Genomic DNA, 21,961 nt, shown 5'->3' on the forward strand with positions numbered 1-21,961 from the left:
AAACTCCCTGACAGGAGGTTTTGAGCAAACAGGCATCAGTCTCTTCTCCCAGGAAAAACAATTATAGGACAAGAGAAGGAAGTCTCCCTCAAAGGGAGGTTTAGATTGGCTATTAGGAAATATGTCTTCACAGGAACAATTGTCAAGCATTGAAACAGGCTGCCCAGAGAAGTGGTGGAGTCACCAAACCTGAATGTATTTAAAAGACCAAAAATTGGTCTTCTATATAATATATTAATTATTATATATTAAAGTGTAAGCATGGCACTGAGGGACATGGTTTGGTGGTAGATCTGGAAGTGCTGCGTTGACAGTTGAAACCGATGCCTTTTCCAACCCAAACTCTACGACTCTGCATGTGTGTGTTCTGCAGATGCTCCCACATAAGCACACATCCCTTTCTCAGGTTCATTTCCATCTCCATCAGTAGCCCTGCTAGAAGACATGAGACACCCCAGCTCAGTTTCTGCCGGGCCATCTGGGTTCTTTGTTCTTACTCTTCACCTCACACCTCTGTGCTGTGTTCCAGCTGTCAGTGCAGAGCTGGCATGGGGCTCAGACACATCTGAGCTCCTCTGAACTGGCTGGCCCAGGTGGAGCTGGCAGCAGTGTGGGAGGCTGAGAGCCTCCCTGAGGTAGCTGTGATGATCTCTGTGCTGATACACCTCCCCTCCTGCAGCACGGGAGCTACGCTGGCAAAAAATGATTCACATAAAGCTCCTCAGCCTCCAGCTGCACCTCTGAGTGCAACTTGTGCATGGCCTGCATATTTCAGCCATGAGGAGGGTTTCTCCAGCATCCTGGGCTGCCACGTGTTAAACAGCCTTTCTGGGAAAAAAAATCACTTTATCAGAGGCTTTTGGATAGTTCTATTGCATAATATCCACTGAGGTAACTCCAGTGATTCTAGATTCTTTCAGGCCTCCATCAAGTAAAACTCATAATCTTTTGCTTAATAGTAAGTTACCACCAGTGGGATTTTTCCTGTGTTCACATGCAAAAATGCATGCTCCTATGTTAAACTCAGTGACATCTTTGTGTTTGAGTACTTGGCTGAAGAAACAAGCTGTTTTATGGGACGCAGTCTTTAGACTTTATTTCTAAAAAGTTCACTTCTGTAGCCTGCAGAGCAGGTTCTGCGGTGCTGTGCCTGAAGGGCTGCTCACTGATAGCGGGAAATGTTGGCTGCACTACCTTTCTAAACTCTGGCCAAAAGAGCATTCAGATTAAGCAATAATTTAAGCAACATCATCATGAGTGGGGAGAGCACATGGCCAGTTAGTCACCAGAGGTACAGACGCACGCAGAAAGTAAATCCCCAACCTGTTATAGTAATGCACTTAGTTACTGGAAATGCAATATGAGCCTACTTTCATGAGCAAGGATGAAAGAACTTGTTTAACCTTTGTACAGCATTTTCCACCCACACACAGGAGTGACATCAGATGCTTTGTATAGGTAAAAAAAAACAAGTCAGCATTTGGGAGACTCCCGAACAAGAGACAGAGATAACCCCTTACCTCTAAATTTGTGCATTTAACACGCTTGTGGTGGGTCACTTGAAACTTCTTGCTACTTATTCCTGGATCCTGATGACTCTGACAGAAAAAAAAAATCCAAAAAACCTTCAGCCCTTTGTGTAAAACACTGGGTGTGAAGCACTTACTGGAAGGTATTTTGTGTTTGTGCATGCAGTATAAAGTAGGGTTTTGCATTTAAATTGGGGGACATTTTAATTTTGAATATCCTGAAGACCAAATCATTGGCACTGAAGAGGGATTTTTAGGAGGCCAGTCATTAGCTGGCCTTTAAGTAAGATCATAAAGCCTGGGAATGGAAGTTTGAGTGAGCATCACTGAGCCAGATAAGCAGGACTGGAAGTGTCTGGCTCTGCGCAGCACCTGGGTGGATTTCAGTCCACTCAGTGCCACCTGAAAAGCCCTGCAGGATTTCTGAAGTTCAAGATCTCCTGAGCAACTCCATGCTAACCTTTGTGTAACTTTCAAAATATGCTGGGGCTTAGTTCCTGTGTGTCCCAACATACAACAAGAAAGAATTTGGTTTTAATTGATGGTTTTGATTTTTGGAACAATCTGATTCCTCTTTCCTCCCTCCTGCTCACCTCCCACCCCTCAAAAATGCTTGATAAATAAACTTTGAAGTCCTGGGAGAAGTAGCATGTGTTGGTGAAGGGAGAAGGTGGGGGTGGCAGGGGTGGTGGAAGGAGCTCAGTTTGTCAACACAACAGCCAGGAAGCAAGTTATTTATAAGGCTTGTGGTGGAGATGGGGCTGGCCCACGTGTTTTTAAAAAAGGGCTTAACTAATCACATGGTACAGCTATTTCTGATATTTGTAAATACATTTCACTCTCCCTTGGTGGATGAAAGGAGAGCTAAAAGAGGATCACAGTTCAAGACATGATAAGTCCTTCTCTATGCCCAAGAGCTGCCCCGTGCAGGTGCCCAGATTTCTCTGGACTGCAGTGATGCTCCTGAAAAGGACTTTGCTGTCCCTAGGCAAAGCATGAATGGAGGTGCACGGGAACTGATGCTTTCTTGGAATTCAAAAATCCTAAATAATGGCTCTGACAATGCTCAGCCTAAATTCTGAATGCATTCTTAAACCACAGAATGCCTCATTTTCAGCAGGGTTTCATGACTCTCTCAAGTTGGAAGTTGACTGTGAGAGGCATATGACCATGAGACTATACTTGGCTGGACTGATATCAAAAGTGATTTTTTGACACACAAAGATTTTTAAATCCATTGATTCAGTACAGTTATATATATATATTTTTTAACATATAGTGAGCCATTCTTGTGGGTTCAAAGACACTCAAAGTCCCATGATGGAGGCATGACATGGACTTGACACTGCTGCTACATTCCTCATTTCAGCAGCCATGGGAAGACTGTGTCCTCCTCAGCTAAAAAAGGCCAAAAAAAATAGTTTTATCTCCAGAGGATAGTCTGCAATTTAGTGCTTGGCTGGGCAAACTCAAATCACATGTATATGTCTCTCTCTCTCTCTCTCTCTCTCTCTCTCTCTCTCTATATATATATATATATATATTTTATATACATAATGCATAGACAGAAATATACATATATGTATATAAACAACAGTGTTGCACTCTTCAATACAGTTATATTTAATTTCATTTTCTTACAATAAAAAACTAAATCACACAAGTTCATTTCCCTTTTTTCCTTAAAGAGCAGTAAAAGATATAAACATGTGACATAGCAGATATGCAAGTGTTTGTACTTTATTTTTATACTTGGAAAATATATTATAAACAGATACATGTATAATAATATTAATAAAAATAATAATAATAGTAGTAGTAGTAGTAGTACTTAGGTCTGCCCTGTTAAAGAAAAGGAAAGCAGAGAGAAGCTGCAATAGGTATTGCTGTAGAAACCCCACTGAGTTATGGCCATTTACTGTTTAGAAAACTAAAATCACTTCAGGGCATGCCCTGCCCTTCATCCTCTGGACGTGATCCCAGTGGGATCCTGCAAAGTCTGGAAGTGCAGCAGAGCTCCAGCTGGGGACGTGCCATCACCATCAGGAACTCACAGTTAGCGTGGAATGAAATTTCTTGGTGAAATTCTGGCCCTGTTGACCTTGGCAGGTGTTTTGCAATTGGATGAAGTGGAAAGAGAATTTAATCTTCTTTGTCCAGAAGACTAGAGAAGAGAGAAGTTGTGAATCAAAATTAATACCCAGGTACAAAACTGAGGGAATTTTATACTTTTGGGTATTAGGGGACCTGCTCTTGGTCTGGAAGGTCACTGGATGAATCAGGAAATGAAGTAATAGAAAAAAAATCAGTGTCAATTTCAATGTTTTCCTGGTGTTCCAAAGAGGTAGGAAATTAGCATCAGTTATAATTTAAATGTACCTTGCTGACAAGATTTACCAGAACTTTCCCACACCTGATAATGAGAATATATGGCAACTTTTACTCTCCTTAAAACAAAAAAAAAAGGCATCCAAGAGCAATTTTGGAAAGCTACATTTTGAAAACAAAAAGTTTTAAGAGAAACAAACATCTGGAAAAGTACTTTTAGAGGACATTTTGGTACCCTAAAATGCAGGGCACTCAGTACCCTTCCAATATTGTATAAAAATGATGGAATTTGCTGCACCCCAACGTCATTGTGAAGGGCGTTCCTTCCTGGCCAGCAGAACATGACATTGGAAGGACAACAAAAGGAGCACTTACTTAAAAGTTACAGCTCCCATTTAGCCTGTAAACTCTTACAAACAGGGGAAGACTAAATAGAATTTCTATTTTATATGCATATATGAAAATAGATATTTTAGCAATCTACTCTGTGTCACTTCTCAGGCCAGTTCGAACAGAATGCATTTAGGGATGCACAAAGAAATTATATTTCCATTTAAGTATAAAAAAATGAAACTTTCATTTCAGTCTTTGGATTTATTTTTAGTCTAATATTTATATTCTTTCACAAAGGCAATGTATCAGCAAAAGCTGTCCTGGCCCTACAAAACACAAAAATTGTCTCCAGTAATTTGCAGAGGTGTTTGAGCCCAACATTCCTCACTGGAATGGTTTGCTGAATGTAACCTGGTGCTGCTCTTCCCAGAGGATCATAAATAATGTTTTCAGTGGAAGTTCAGGAGGCTTCTTGACTTTAAGACTCTCCCACATTCATATCAAGCTAATCTCTGTTCTGTGTTCTTGTGTTCCATAAAATAAGCGAAAGCAAGTAACATCTGAGTTCCCAGCTATGGTTTCTGGCTGATATTTTTCCCAGAAACAAATTCAGACAGTCAAATCCCAGCACTCCCCTCCAGTTCAATTTGTAAAAATACAATTTTATGCTTTAAAGGTTGGATTGCAATTTCTTGTTATTTTGCCTATGTTTTAACCATGATCAAGAAATGATAAATTGATCTCATCTCATCAGTACCATCAGTCTAAAATGTTATAATAACTTTAGCTAAGTATTTAAATTGATTGCAAACAATTCTAATGAGACCTTTTTATGTGAATTTATTTTTAAATGATACATAATTATCTTAAATTGGGACAAGTGTTTAAACTGGCAAGCAAACTAATTGAGACAAATGTCTCAAAGCCATGATCTCTTGTCTAGGAGAGGAAATGTTATACTGACAGTGGATAAAATGATAGGATTTGTAGAACTTACTTATACAGGGGGTCTGTAACACCTTATGTCAAATCAATCAATCCATTTCAAGCAAGTATGTTCTTTCTGGGCTGACTATGGATCCAAACCAGAAGTCTGTGCTTCAGAAATATTCAGTTTAAAAATTCTGATTCTCTATGCATTTCATGGACTTTGAGTAGAACTGGATCAAAATTTCCATGGAGAGCAGTTCCAGCACCAGTGATCCATCCGTGAAGCTGCGTGCTAGCATTGATCAGGCTGTGTTGCAAGTATTGTGAAACTGCAATATTTGTTTTGAAAAGGCACAGATCCTGAGGCTCAAGAGCCTCAGCCACTTTATTTTTGATTAACAAACTATTTCTAGCACTGAAGCCTGAACTTTTTTATTCTGTACAAAACACCTTGACTTATTAATGGAAAATTATAATTAGACTCAATTTTGTGTTTTCTCTTTTAGATATTTGTATGGCAGAGGTGGCATTTAATTAGGGAAGAAAGAGACCAGAGTTTTGCACTCTTAACCTACCAAGCTGAGGTGCTTCCCTGCAGAAATCTCACGTCTCCCATGTACCAGGCAGCAGCATATGAGCCCATGTTCTTCCTGCTCAGATGACCAGCTGGGTAACAGTTAATCCTGACATTTTAAATAGAACTGACAATTCAACAATAGTTGCTACAGCTGTGAGGGAGTTCATTACGCCAAGGGACTGCATCTACAATGCACAATGGAAGTGAATCTGGGGAGGATTTGAATAAAAAGGAGCTGAGCTGTTTGGAGGGGAAATGTGGAAGATTAAATAGCGTCAAGAGCATGAAGGCTGCCTTTGTATAAATATGAACATATGAAAAGAGGTTGTGGATGGAACTGAATTTCACCAGGGAGGTGGGCTCCCCATGCACAGCCTCTGTGGGCTGAGCTTCCCTTTCCAACCTGGATGTTGCCAAAGTGCAGCACAGAGTGAGGAAGCCTCAGAAAGAGCTGTGGTACAGAGGAGAAGCTCAGGAGGCCAAATAAACCAGCCAAATAGAGTATTGGACACCTAGAAAGAGCACATGTTATAATTCTTTTTCCTTCATTTAATGGATCCTAGAAGACAAAGTCTCTGTTCAGGAGGATCTGTCAAGGTAGATTTCAACTGTGCTGTATCGACATCCTCAGAAACCCCTTGCCTAGATGTTGGTTGATTGCTAATATTAAGAAAGGTGGGCAGACAGAAATGGGCTGCAGGCTAAAAAACATAATTCAAAACTACATAAAAATGTGTGTTAGGCTACTGGGTGAGCTGTGCAATACCCTGGTGTTGCGTGACCCAGCCTAAGGAGAGATGCATGGAACAAACCTGCACGTAGAGTCCTTAGAAGGCAAGGAGCACATGAAACCACATCAAGGCATCTGTGAGCTCCTTCTCAAATGTTAACAGGCAGCTTGCTTAAAGAGCAGTGGCAATGATGAGAGAGACAGAGAGAGAGAGTGTAATTGGCTAGAAATAATTTTACTGCCAGAATGCTCTTTTGAACTGCTTGCTATAGCTTTCCAGCAAGTTATTTGCAATTTCAGCCCATGTTTAGCAAAGTTTCATTTGAAACAAACAAACAAACAAAAAAACCCCAAAAACAAACAAACAAAAAAAAAAAAACAAAACCAAGCAAAAAAAAAAAAAAAAAAAAGGGGCAGCTATGATCCTATGTGTCTGCTAAGAAAATAGTACTAGCTGACAAGAGGAAAATATGACTTGGCCAGCAGTCTTAGCAGCTTTTGATCTTTTGGAAAAACTTAGACTGGATGAAAAGAGAGGGAGTGTGTGAAAAATGTCTGATGGTGTGTTGCTGAAGGGTGGAGAGATGAGTAGGTTGTGGTAGTTGTTTTTAAATTGTATTAGTAAAATGTTTGCAAAAAGGACTCACATGCTGCTGATATCCTTCCTGAGCTAAAAGGAAGACAGAAGAGAAGCCAGTCCCACCTGCAGCCCATCAGCTCCCATCACAGCTGTTGGGATAAGAGGGATACGGGGAGGTAGTCCCAGATGAGATGCTGAAGATGAGACCCTTGGAAGCATCACAGTGGCCTGGCTTCAAAACTGCTGGTGCACCACAAGCCCTGGAATTGTTTCACACCTCTGGCATGGAGTTTGCTCCCACAAAGCAGGAAAAAAATCACAGAATGATGTGGCTTGGAAAGGACCTTAAAGATCCTCCAGTTCCAGCCTCCCTGCCATGGGCAGAGATTGAGTGGTCATGGTGCCCTGTGGCTCCTGAGAAGTAATCTCAGAAACAGTTTTCTCAGAAATAATCTGAGAAATAGTTTTGGATCAGCCAGGACCATGCTTTAATTAGGCACAGTAGTATTGTTTGAAAAACCTGGCAACACACTGGCCATGCTGATATTAAGAGAACCTGAAAAATTATGAGCGAGGCCCTCATACATGTTTTTTTTTCATTGTTCTTTACGCAATCCAGTGCCTTCAGAGAGTAGCTGTGCTGTTTGTTTATTATTGTCATTAGCTTTTATTAGATTCAATGCAACTTACCTCAGAGTCCCTCTGTGTTTCAGTTTCTGTTTTGACACCATTATTTGTACTGAGGAAAATTTCAATATATTGTAGAAATTATTATAAAGTAAATTATTTTATGATAAATTATTAAAATTTCTTATATAATATTTTAATAAAAAATGACCAATTGTTGAAAACATTTTAAATGCAAATACTTCTGCAGCTGGCTGAGGGGAGACCAAGCAATTCAAGCAGCCATGAAATGTTTATATTAGTGGTATCTATAGGAAAATGGAGGGTTTTTTTAACACAAACTAAGCAACACCTTGATTCAGATATGGTCTTGAGGTGAAGATCTGGAGCAGTTCTAGCACTTGGTTGACTCTGCATTTATCTACAACGGTAGCTAAAGCAATTTCTTTTGATAAATGTAAAAATGCTGTGGAGCTGAATTATATTTGTTTGCTATGCAATTAAACTGTTAAGGTCGACATTTCAATTACCATCATTAGCCCTCAGGCTGAGCACCCCACCGAGAGGGATGGCATCAGTTTACAACCACACAGAGCGCCCCGGCTCCAGGCTCTCTGAAGAGCTGGGCATGGCTCCCTGTGCTGGTCTCCCGTTCACCCAGTGTCTGGAAGGTTGCTCCCATCCCCAAACAGGCTGGAAATGATGGTTTAGTTCCCAGTACAGCCCCACTTTTTCCCACTGCAAGCCAATTTCAACAATTTCACGTGCTGAGAGCTGTGATGGCTGCTTGCACTCACTGCATATCTTCAAGTGAAACCCATGTCCTCCTGTTGCCAGCTTCTGCCCCGCACTCACTGGAAGCTTTCTCACCCTTCCTCTCCTGTACTATATTCCCAAACTTCCTTGGCTTCCACATCTTGTTGCACATGTGCCACACCAGAGCCCTGTCCTGCTTCAGAGCCCTGTGAGGCTTCTGGCTCTGGGACAGGACCTGCTGCATCTGCTGAGGGGAGCGAGGGTGTGACAGACACACAGCCAGGAATTTTTGTCTCTTTTTTGCCCTGAGCCACTGCCCCTCCCCAGTTCCACCTTGGCGTTTCCATGACCACGTCCCCTGGTCGGGCAAGGCACCAGCGACAAGGGTGATACTGAAGGAGGGGGAAGAGCAGCCAGCTGAGAGAGGGGAAGGTGGCACATTCAAAGCAGAGCTGGCAGTTTTGTAAAGCTGACACCAGCAGTGCCAATGCCCAGGAGGATTACCCAATACACCTCAAAGGTTTCATCAGGAGAAGGCAAGAAACTCTGGTTTCAAGAATGGAAAATTTGGAATAGTTCTGTCCTGTCTGGGAGATAGTTCAACCTCGAACACAGATTTTTGTAGGGTGCCTCTCATTCGTGCATCATCTCTGAAGTTACTCCCTGACTCACACCCAGTCTAAGTGCTCTAAATGCAGTTATGAAGGTGTCATGCTCACAGGAGCCAGAGGATGGATGGATCTTCCCAAATCTGCAGGCAGAGCTGTACAGAGGTCTCAGGGGGCTGCAAAACCTCTTCATTTAGGATGCCTGACACTCTTCTTTCTCTGAAGCTTTTCTTTTGTAGTTCCCCTTCTGCAGGGGTGGGATGAGAACAGACTGCCTAGATTTTGTGTGCATTTCACCAGGGCTGGGTTGGGCCTTTTGGGAGATTAAACCACATTATCATTGCAGACAGCTCCTTATTGTGCAAGGTCACCAATCCAGATTGTGGGCTGAAGAGATGCCCAGCATGAACCCCTGTGGTTCTGGCTGGTCTCTTCACTCCAGCCCAAAGCTGACCACAGATGAACAGTGGAACCATGACATGACCATGGATATCTCCACCCTGTGCTTCCAATTCCTGCATTATCCCAGCCTCTGATCCCAGGGAAGCGGGAATTGATTGAAGCCCAGAATTACACTACAAGCATTGCATTGGCAGGCTTGCTAGTGTGGAGTATCAAATTAAAAGTGACAATAACATTTCTTTTTCTTTTACTTTATGAGCATTCTCATTTTTAAGTCTGGCAAAACTGATGCAGAGATAAGGTGACTTACAAAATGTCACTCATCCAGCAAGTACCAGTCAAAATAGAGACTAAGTAGCCTGAATCCCTTTATAAGCAGCTTTTGTCTCATATTTTAGCCTGACTTAGCATCATCTCACATCCCAAGGACTTTTAAGTGAATACTGTCTTCAGCAATGCATGACAGTGACTGCATGACATTTCCCAGAGTCCTGAAAACTTAATACAGGAATCCAGTGGTGATTCTGATGTGCTTTTACGTGCACATCAAATCAAACCTAACCTTAGTACACAGGCACATTACAATGTCAGCTTTATCCCCATCATAACTCTGTTAGCTCTAACGGAGCGGCACCAGAAACGAGGTTTGGCAGTGAAATGCTAAAGCAAGTTTCAGGAACAGGCTTTTTTAGCCCATGTGCAACTATTTTCCACAATGGCAAGAAGTACATTATTCAGTGAATGAAATAGAAACACTGACAGTCTGAGTGTGATGTCGAAGAAAGTAGTTTTTTCTTCATGTGCTGAAGGAAAATGAACTGTCTGTGTTTAAATATGTAGCCAAGCATATGTGATGAGTAACATATAAAATGACTCAAGAAAAAAACCAGGACATTTTCAGCATTGCTGGGAGCCATGCTTTTAGACCAGAATTCATAGTAAATCCAGGTGGTGGGACTTTTTTGGTTTGACTTTTTAAAAAAATTTAAATCCAACTCAGGTTTATCAGAACATGGCAGAAAAAATTCCTGTCCACAGCATTTTTCCCTGTGGGGAAGGTCATAGTGGCAGAAATTTCACAAGGACAACTGGCACCATCCTGTCCACAGCATTTTTCCCTGAGGTGGAGGTCATGATGGCAGAAATTTCACAAGGAAAACTGGCACCAGCACATTTCCACCTTTCAATTGGTTTGGGGCCAAAATAGTAATTGATTTTTCACTTTCTGCTGGAGATTGTAAGTAGCCATAGTGTCTTTCTTTTTCCTGCAAGTTTTTTTCATTAGTATGGCACTAATGAGCTACAACAGAACTACTTCTGATCAAATTTTAATTTCTTCATCTTATTGTTAAATGCAATAATTTGTATTTGGCACATTCAATCAAATTTGTTCTCAGATAAGCTATCCTTAATGAAATATAAAATAAATGACAAAGAAGATTGGAGGATTTCTTGAGTACTACTGTGAGTAGTAAAACCAAAGCAAATTGGTCAATGAGTATTCAATTCCTTTATTTAAATGCCTACAGAGAAAAAGGTAAACAAAAATATATTTGACAGTGAGTATGTCCAGTGGGAGCATTTCCTTGTATTTTACTTTATACTGGCTAAACATTAAGTCAAGCCTTTAAGTTGAATTTAATGTATTAAAGCAATAACAATCAAGGCACAAGGCATTTCCTGGGAATTAATGACTGACTGCGAGAGTTGATGGGCCAACGTGAAGCTGAGGGCCATTAACCTTGGCTAGTCATTAATTTCCCTGAAAATTCCCTGTCCTGAAGTTGTTAGTGCTTTTCATAATCTTCTTATCTGTTAAGTGTAAATATAAACATTTTCTCTCATGTCCAAGAATTTTTTTAAAATAATCCATAGGATGGAGCTAAGCAGCAATATGGCTCCAGATGTCCCTTCCAAACCCAGCCACTCGGTGACTCTGGGAAAACAGAGAGTTTTGACCACAGAAAAGATTCTCTCAGGAAATTCTTATGAATAAATGCTGAATTTCCAACATTTTCTAAAGGCCTTGCATGGCAGCAGGCTCATGACATCGGATCCTGAACTGTCTCATGGAGTATAAAACCAAAAAGGGTGGTTGTGATCCTTTATTCTGATGAAATTAAGTTCCTTTGTACATATCCCTTACCAGGTCATCTTTGTGCATTATTAGTTGCTATTAATAAAGTTCACTGCAGGAATATCTCAGGGGCTTTGGGGAATGGCTTCCTTTTGTGTCAAGGGAACAGAACAGACCCCCAGACAGTCCCATGGCATCCACAATCTCACTTCTCCTTCACTGCTTGGGACAATAAATAAATGATCCACAGCAACTCTGAGGAACAGAAATGGTGATGGCATTCTTTGTCTGGCTTTTATTTTTTTCCCTTGATGGTATTGATTTAACCTTTACAAAAATTAATCTCAGGAGAGGGACAGAGCCTGAAGATTTTATTATTAAGACTTGCCATTTGCAAGAGCAATTGCAAGTTCTTGCTCTTCCTGTTTTGGTTTTGTTTTGTTTCTTTTCAGGTTATTTGTTGTTGTGGTTTGTTTGGGGTTTTTTTGGTGGGAGCTTTTTTGAGTTTGTTTGTTTGGGGGTTTTTTGCTGGACTTCTTTTTTTTTTTTGTGGATTCATTTTTTTATTTGATGAAAAGGTTATTAGTTAGTGCCTCCTAACTTCGCCAGCCTGCTTTGAGGAATCATTCATTCATCTTATAATTGGCAATAAAATGTTCCACCTCACACTGTAGCATGCTTAAAAATCAGTCATTGCTAACAACAAATGAAAACTCAGCATGTGGAAGTGTTGAAAAAAGATGCTGAACCATGTGTAGGGAATTTTATTCATCCTGATAGTTTTGTGCACCTGTGAAGTAAATTGGGGCATATGAGCCCATGATTAAATGTAGGTAGGAAAGTAATTCCAACCCTGTATTAGACCTAGGGAAGAAATTACTCACATGAAGAATAACCTCTGTATTAAGAGATTTGAGATGCACCCCTTCAGCATGGAGAAGTAAAGGAAAAAATCCATGATTGGCAAAGGGCCACTCCTCTTAAATCTGAAGTCCAGCTTCTGTTTAGGTAGCATTGCTATACAATTTTCCATAGCTCTGTCAATTTTCTTCACGGATGCAGCTCTCAAAGTATTCAGGGAATTGGAATGCAACCCTGGCTCGACCTGATCAGAAGCATAACAGGAGATATCACCTCCCTCTGTGCCCTGTCCTGACTGTGAATAGGAGAAAGGAAATCTAAAGAGGATCCTAAACCAAAGGTACTTAATTCAGCAGATTCTAGGGAAACTGTGACCCAAGTCACAATCTGAACTTCGTGGCTGACTCTTCCTTCTTGAATGGGCTACATTAAAACTTAAAACCCAGTAAATGAGGTTGAATTGACAGAGGGGAAAAGACAATTCAGATATATATTGTGTTGCCTCAAACAGTGGCAAATTACCCAGTAGGAAACTATAGAAAGCTGTATCAGTGCCTTTTCTTTTTGGCAAAACTGTTTCCACTAACTGAAACAATTGCCAGTGAGGAGACAGTATTTCATCATTTGAAATGCAGCCCCAGCTGCAAGAGTTCTATTAGATTGTCTAGCTCAATGTTTTATATTTATTCTTATCATTTAGGAGCATCAGATACTCATATCTTGAAAGGTGTCTCTTCGTAAGTGTTTAGTACTCACACAAGTGATAACACTGCATTGGAGTTAACTCAATTTCACAACCTGTGACTTCAGAGTATTATCATGGAAAAGGTCTTGGAGTTTATTTACATCAAATTGACCCATAATTAAGTTTGGCACTTGCATATATAAAATTTGTGATTTCTCTAGTGCTTTCTCCCAAGATGTTCTACAATTCTTCCCTAGGCAGTCAGTCATCTGATTATCCTATTTATTGCTGTTATAAACCCCTCACTTTAGAAATGTATATATTGCATGGGTAGTTAGAGATAGAGCCCTTACAAATAAATATTAAGAATATATTCTAAAGAGATCCAAACTACTGGAAAATGAACAGTCCACGTGTTGCAGTGTTATGAGCTGAAATGACTGTAGACAGCAGAAAAAGGGGCACTGGAACTTTTCCTCCTGTGCAGCTGTGTAGTGGTTGAAGAAGTGTAATCAGGCTGAAAGATGCTTGCAGGGAATTGCAGTTACTCTGCTAGTTGAGGTGTTAGGGCTGGATTGGACTTGATGATCTTGAAGGTCTCATCCCAACCCAGTGATTCTGTGTGATTCTCTGTGATTCTGTCTGACTCATTAGCATGGCAGCTATTTGGTTAACCAATTAAGAAATTATATTGATTTACGCAGCAGTTCTTAGAAATGCATGTCAGTTTTATTGCAAATGCTTTTAATAACCAGTGGTGTTTCTAAAAAGGTTTGGTCCAGGGAAATGGTTGCATTAGAAAACAGATTAATGAATGGCTTCAGTGGTTGATGTAGACAAAAAGGGATAAATTTCCCAGGGAGTTATGTGGTCATGGGCATCTAATTTGTAGGCCCATATTAGCTACAATCCATTTAAAAGCAGATAAAAATTTTTAATGATTTCCCAGTCTGTTGGAACAGAGCTCTTCTGGTTTAGATGAAAAACACAGGGTTTTTTTAACCTGTATTGGAATCTAAGTGTAAACTGTATTGCTTTTGGCCTCTCCTCGAAGAGGTTCAGCAAACCAATGTATTCTTTAGGGGAAAGTAGAATAAAAAAGGGGAAAAAAGCAACAAGATCTACTGAAATCCATTTGGGGAAGAACATAGTAAGGGTTTGGGCAGACCTGTGGTGAAGACCATCCTAAGAAATAAGACAGATTCTACTACATGTGTTTAGTTAAGAAGCAGCACTGATCATGAACCTGTTACAGAGATGGCAAGGGAAATACTTTGAAGCACAGTAGATGAAGTAGGAGAGTTTCATTAAATGATTGTGTTTCCATGGAATTGACACTCAAGCCTTATTTTGCTTGAGCTAGATGGTTGCTGGCATTATCATATTCATTGAGTAGAGACCAGAAATAGTTGGTAACGAATAAATTGATGTGAAGGAAAAATCTCATTTTCTTGTCCTGATGGTTGGAGATTTTGTAACTCCAAAATAAGGAGTTTGGAATTACTGTAATACCATCAAATTGGAACAGCCTATTGCCTTAAAATGCTGTCCAGGTTTTGTTAACATTTTATCACTGAACATAACTCTCAGCTATTCTTTTCCAAAGAAGGAGAAAAAGGCTCTTGATGGTCCTATTATTAGAAGGATGATAATTTAACAGGGGAGGAAAGATGTAACGTGAGGAAATTGCTTGTTGTTATAGGCAACTGTTATTCATTCCCAATGATTGGGATTGAAGCAATTCTTTGAGGGAGCAGATTCTTTGAGGGAGAACTTGTTCTAGGGGAGCTGATCAGCTGCCTCCTGGATTTTCTGGCTTGGCTGGAGACAGAGCCTTTGTAGTTCTGTTTGCTTAGATGTAGCGTGCAGGATTATAACATTTCCTTATCCTTGCAGAGGTCTGGCCACACATCTCCCACTACCACCATGAGCAATTCCTTCCCACTGCCAGCTCATTTCCTTTGCTCTTCTGAATCCCATGTCAGGGCATTTAATCTCCTCTCCAGCTCTGAAGTTCTCTGGTGTAAATTTCAGTGCTCACTGGCTAATGAATGTCTCTAAGCAGATGTTAAAATTAAATTAATAGTTTTAACTAGAACTGGTTTTTTACTCCATAGCTCTGCCTGTTTTTGTCTCTGATGTCCATTGGGGAATGTTGCAGAGCTTTGACAGAAGTTGAAGATATTAAAATACCCTCATTGCTCCTTGCTGATGTTCAGTGTACATAGCAAATTGAGGCAAGAGGACTCCCTGAAATTAGGATAACTTTCCAGCTTCTTGCACTACATTTTGCATAGTTCATAAGGACTGTTTAACACAGATTTCTCATTAGCACAATATTCTTGCATGCTAAATGTTTTATAGAGTATTTTTTTTGCCGCTATTACAAGCAATGGATGGTTTTCCTATAAGAAAATTGGTTCTTGATAGATGGACTTATGAAACGGCTTTAACTCCTTACTACTACTGAGAAACATCATGTGCTATCCTAACTCTGTCTTTGATTGTTTGCGTTCATCTATGAACATCAAAGACCCCACACTGTTAGTCTTCCTCAACCAGCTGTTGGCTTTATTATGCCAAATTCTGGTTTCCTCGGAGTAGACTGAAGTAATTCTTTTGATTATAAATGGATCAAAATTTGCTTCATCACCTCACTGACTCTTAGAAGGGATTGTGCATGTTGAGAACAAAAACCTATTTTCTCCGAAGTAGTTTCTATAAACTCCCGACACAAAGTAAAAGATCTCTGTACCCACTATTCAGATTTCCCTATACAATAAACAAGGGTGCAGTCCAGCCTGGAAAGTTTTATTATGACCTGCATGTTCTTAGAGCTGTAAGCACACTTGGTAGCAACTGAAACAAGGAGCTAGACCAGAAAAATACTGGAGTAGAAGAGCTTTCCCCTGGTCTGGTCTCAGATGGACAGGGCAGGACATGGTGTGGCAGATTAGACCTGCAGACACAGGAGGGTTCTTAGTAAGTTCTGGTGGAAGGAAAGGGAGAGATGATTTATCAGCACATAAAATAAATGGATGGTGCATTGAGATGTATCAGTAGGAGTACTGAGTCACAGCTCATCATCTGGAAAACTGGAAATTTTCAGTACTACAGGAACACATTAGTTGATGTATATATTTTGGGAATGAGGGGACAGTGATAAGTAATGCTCTCTGGAGCATATTATAGGAGAACTGGATTTTATCTTCTGAGTGTTTCCATCCTATAAGTTTTCCTGTCAGATTTGGGAGAACAATATTTCACTTGGCTTTCAGTTTGTCTCTGAATCATTGTTACAATGGAATTTATTCTTCCAAGCCTGAATTGCTGAAGAAAAAAAGGCAGAGCTGTTTGGGAGGTGGGTGGTATAGAGGAGAGGAGGTGAAAGAAAGGGTCTGTGCATGACTGATCTAATTTTCTTCATCTCACACACTCAAGGCAAGTATGATTGTGTCTGATTAATAGTCATTATTAAGTGACCAAATGCTTATTTTCTTGGTTTGAAAATAAGAATTGAGAGAATTTCTCCTGTGATGGGCTAGATTTAACAGCAGTGTTGTGTAAGACCTGAAAGGAACAATGACTTCTTTTGCAGAGGGAACAGTCTGTGCACTGGCCATGCTTCAGCAAAAAAAGACAAGAACTTGCTACTAGCATTTAATACATTTGTAACAGTTATAGGAAAGACACCTGTTGACAAAACATTATGGAAAATGAATTCTTCTGCACTGGAGGCATGTCAATGTGGTTTCTATTGCTGAGGTAGTGTTTGAAGAGACACAGTCCTCAAAGTCATGGGCAGACCTTACTGTAGATAAATATGGAATTTCATATGACATTCAGCAGTTGGTAAATCTTGGTATATTGATAGTTGCATTTAATCGAAATTTAGGTGAGGAGGTAAAACTGAAAAACTTAACAATTTTGTCTCATGTACCATAAGCTCAAAAGAAACAGGATAAACATACAGTCTAGAGATAAAATTTATTGTATATCAGCTGTAAATCTTGTTCTGTATGTTCAACAAATGCCTTTTTGAGCAGAGCTATGGCACAAGGATTTTAAATATTCACATTGTTTTCTAAATTATTAAACCAGTGTGCCACTAGGTTGTTAGGTTTTGAAGGGAAAGACCAGGAGTGCTTTCTTGGATGGAGTAGATTACAAAAAAACCCCAATTTCTACATGCCTGTATAAATTCTTATCCTCATCATTATTGGGTTAATTTATCCTTTTTTTTTAGTGTAAGCTTTGTTTCATTTTGATATTTTTACATTTGGAGTGGCTGCAGATATGATTAGATAAAATTGCTGTTTATTAATCTAGTGGAATTAAATTGTACAAACTTTTCTCAGATAAGTACCTGTCTATGTTGCTATCAAAATATGTGCGTTATATTAGCTACTTTTATGGATTTCTGGTTTACTACTCATTAAATATTCAGGTAGTCTGGCATCTCACTTATGAGATGTAAGAAGAGGAACTGAAAATTCCTCTTCTTCTCTGCAGAAGATTCCTCTCTTCTAATTCTGCAGAAGGCTAGATGAAGAAAAGTTATTTTATTTTTGTAGCTTACTTCTTAATATGTCTAGACTACAGGGTGATATCACAGTTTGTAACATGACTGTATGGATTTCTGGCTTACCTTGAAAAGTTTGGGTCCCAAAATATTAGGATTAGAATAAAGCATTTGGGAAAGGTAAAGGTTGTCTTAAACAAAGTGGAATCTATTGCTGTGGGAAGAATGAATGTAGTATATTTTTATTACACAAATTTGAAAATGGTATCAGTTGGTGTGACGCTGCATCAATGCACTCAACTCCTCCCAACGCTCCTTTACTGGGTTGTGCTAGGGCACACTTTTAATGCCAACATCATCCATTTGAACAAAAAGATACAAACTCAAGAATTTAAATACATCATATGTTTCCAAGATGCAAATACACCAGGCAAAAGACAGAGAATGAGAGAAGTGTTCATAAGGATGAGCTGTTCTTCCACCAGTGCGAGAGCTCAGACGGCATGTGCACAACCTCAAGTTGAGCTGCAGTTTTAGTTACAACACAGACATTTTCCTAACACTTTTTTTGTATTTACCTGCTGCTTTTCTCGAATTTTTAAAGCATCACAACTCAAATTTTTAAGAGCCTACCACCTCCTGCTAGGTTATCTCTCAACGCCAGCTGTCAGAGACCCATCAACAACTGGGCTTCCAGCACGTTCCTGAACACGTAAATTATTTGTAGCGGCCAAGACTCCTCGTTTGTTTGGGCGGCAGAGCGGGGAGGCACTCGGAGCTCCTCCAGCGCCTGGCAAACGCCTCCCCGCCGCGGGGGCGGCGAACATCCCGGAGCTCGGGGGCTGCGGGCACAGGTGGGACGCGGCCCCGCTGTAGCAGCGCGGCCACCGCGGGAGCGTCACCGCCACCTCCTCCCTTCCTCCGCAGAGCCCCAGCCCGAGCCCGAGCCCGCGGGCGGCTCCGGCGGGAGCCGCAGAGCCCCGCGCTGGCGGAGGCCGCTGCGGTGAGCGGGGCCGGAGCGGGGGCGGCTCCGGCGGGGCCGGGGCGCGGACAGGTGGGTGGCGGGCGGTGCGAGCGCGGCGGCGGCGGCGGGGGCGGACCGGCCGTGCGCAGGCGGCGGCGCGGATGCCGAGCCCCCCGCACGGCGGCGGCGGCGGCGGCGGCGGGAGCCCCGGCCCCGCGATAAAAAGGGAAGGGGCCGGAGGTGCGCGCTGCGGGTCCGCCCGGGCGCCGTGCGGCAGAACGTGCCTGGAGGGGATAGAGGCAGGCTGAGCCGGCGGGGGAGCGGGAGGCTGTGCCCAGCGATGAGCCGCCTCCCTCCCTCGCTCGCTCCCGCCCGCCCTCCCGCAGGAATCCCGGGCGGCGCGGCGGCACCCGGGACGCGCGGCTCCCCTGAGCTGCGCGGCGGCGGCGGCACGGAGCGAGCGGGGGAGCCGCGCTGGCGAGGAGGAGCCGCCGCCTCATCCTGCGGCACCGGCCCGGCCAGCGCAGGTGAGTGGGCAGCGCCCGCTCCCCGCCGCGGCTGTAGCGGTGACCCCTTGCCCCGGCAGCGTCCCGGCGGAGCCACCGGCGCCCGTGTGCGGTTGGGGCGGGGGGCGGCTCGGGGGGCGCGAGTGCGAGGGGTCCGTGGGGCTGGGGGATGGCTCGGGGGTGCCGGGGAGGCGGCGGCGGGGACCGCGGGCAGCGGGGCGGTGCCCGGCGCACCTGAGCGGCCGCAGCCGGGCTGGGATGGTGGCCGGGTCCCGGGGGGCTCCCGTGGCCGGAGGAGCCTCTCCTGTCCGGGAGTGGCCGGCGCTGGTGGGAAGGCGAGAGGGTTGCCTGGACGTGTGCGTCGGGACGTGGGCAGCCTCGCCGGCGCTTGGGAATTTTATTTCTTTATTATATCATCTTCGGGTTTGGGTGTTTTTTTGTTTTTTTTCTAAGACCAACTTGTTCTTGGAAATCGCGTTAGATTTCGGTTTCTATTCTATTCAGTGTGAGGTTTCTGGTGGCGGCTGCGGCTGTCGCCGCCGTAGGGCAGCGCCGGGTGCGGGTGCCCGGAACCTCCCGTGGTGCGGGGACACGAGTTTGTTTCTGCCCGCTCCTGACTCCGGAGCGTTTTTCCCGGGAGACGCGTGGTGGGAGCATTCGGGCGCCCGCTTCCAGGGATGGTGAGCAATTCTTAGCTGGAAGAAAGGAGAAGGCATGTGCGTGCAAAAGCCAGGTTTCCCCCCAGAGCTCGTACTCCGAAACTTCGCTATTCGGTGAAACCCGTGTTCTGAACACCAGGAAGCTTTGGTTTTTCTAGGAAGGCTGAACTTTCTGGTTTTTTTACATTTTCAGGGAAGGATTAACGTGAGGGCTCCGGGTACACTGTGTTTAGGTCCTATCTTGTTGTAAATTGTTAATTTGGCAGGATCTGTGGCATATTGCTCAAAGTGCAGTAAGCCTGGAATAAATGGAATGGTTTTCATTGCATAAAATGTTCAAGATCACTGCTAATTCTATGAGATAATCTTTCAAATACTAGCAATTTTTATTTGCATACATCTCCTTATAACCTATAAAAGGTAACTAAGCTGAGCACGGTTATTATGTTTCTGTAAAACTATGTTCATTTTTCAGATGGAAGAACAAATCCAATTGAGTTTTTTGTATTTACCAAGTAATTAGGCGCACATGTTTTTGCATTGCCACTTCAGAAGTCATCTTGCTCTGTGAAGGTTATAATGTATCCACCAAGCAACAAGAATAAAATAAAAATCTGCAAAGATTCTGAGAGTTTTAAATGTCCTCTTGGTTTAAAATTAATTGGGATTGTTTGGTGGGAACTCTTTTTTTTTTTTTTTCTTCAATGTATTAAAGAGAGAAATGTAAATAACTTGGTTTGAATATTGAAATGCACCTTTTACAAAAGGGGATGCTTTAGAATGTTTGTCTAGAAAAACAAGTGAGCTGAAACATTGTGCTAATAGGATTTGCAGCATAAAATATTGTTAATTTCTCTTGTATGACTACAGGTGGCAGTGTAGAAGCCAAGAACAAAAATTGGCAGAAATTGTGTTCTGTGTACAAGAATATGAAGAGTGTACTCATGACTAAGCACAGGAACCTGGAAAACCACAGGTATGTGAAGTGATTCATACAACTGCCTATGGTGCTCCTGGTATTTACTGTATTCTGATATTCCTGGCTCAATAATTATTTTTGGACCAATTATCACTTAATGTGTTCACAGTAAGAGCCTAATCAAAATGTCATGGAAAAATCTATATTTGACTACTAAAAGGAGCAAAAATACTTTGAAGGCAGTATGGAAGGAGAGGTGGGATTTTCCTACTTTTTATGGTTTATTGTAACTATTGAGAATTGGAACACTAAGTAGCCTGAAGTTGGGGGTTTTTTATCCCTTTAAATAAATAGGTTTTATATTTGTAAACCTAGCAGCAGTTACAGGCCTGGATATCCTTGAAAAGGAGAAAATTTAGATGCAAGAGGCAAGTTTGCATGTCTGGATGTTTTGGATGTCTTATCAGTAAAGTTTTTTAATGAGCACTGAAGGATTGAAAGTGTGAGGAAAATTGCAGAATTGAGAAGATGTAATTAAAAATTACATGTAATTTCAAATAAGTGCCCAGTGGAGATATATATACCTTGTTAAGGGTTAAATCTTGTAAAATTAAAAAAAGACAACCCTGCTTTCAATTAAGAAATAAAAGTAAAAATAAGCAGTATGTAATAAGAGCTCAAGATTAGGTCTCCTATTTCAAAGCACGTGGAAATACTAGACTATTTTAATAATTATTATTTGGTCATTAATTAGCAACATTAGAGTAAGGCAAAGCTTTTCCTGCATGTTTACCTTGGTGTGCACAGCCTGTGGAAATTAGTCCATGGATCTGCATTCCTGGATTCCTGGGAAGCCATGGAGGATGAGACAAGCTCAAAGCCAGGGCTTGAGGAGTTTTTAGAACTGATGAGTGGGAAGTTATCCTGGTAAGAAGCGTCAAAGTGGAATTATCACTGTGATCATGGATATATTTATAGTCTTGCACTTCCTTTTCTGGTCTAGGAGAGCAGTTTGTCTAGCTGCTCCTGAGAGAATGTGGTTCTACTGCAAATTCCCATGATGACCAAGTCATCTTCTGTCAGCCCCTCTGCAGGAACTGGCCTTGGGCACGGTTTGAGCTATGCCCAGTTGCAAAGGAAGCTGCAGAGAGAATGATTTATTTTGCTGTTAAAATGGGCTAAGACTGTGCACCCCATAGGTACAACCAACCAGCTGTCAAATTATAGTCACTTGGCATCTTGAGATTATCAAATCCAAGTAGAAATGATTAATTATTTCCACCCAGTGCTTAAAGTACCTGTCAGCAAACCATAGTTCAGGTATGGCTTTGTGGGCACTCAAGCCCTGAAATTGTAAGGTCTCTGTAG

The sequence above is a fragment of the Vidua macroura genome, chromosome 2 (genome assembly GCF_024509145.1).
Source record: "Vidua macroura isolate BioBank_ID:100142 chromosome 2, ASM2450914v1, whole genome shotgun sequence".
Lineage (NCBI taxonomy): Eukaryota > Metazoa > Chordata > Aves > Passeriformes > Viduidae > Vidua > Vidua macroura.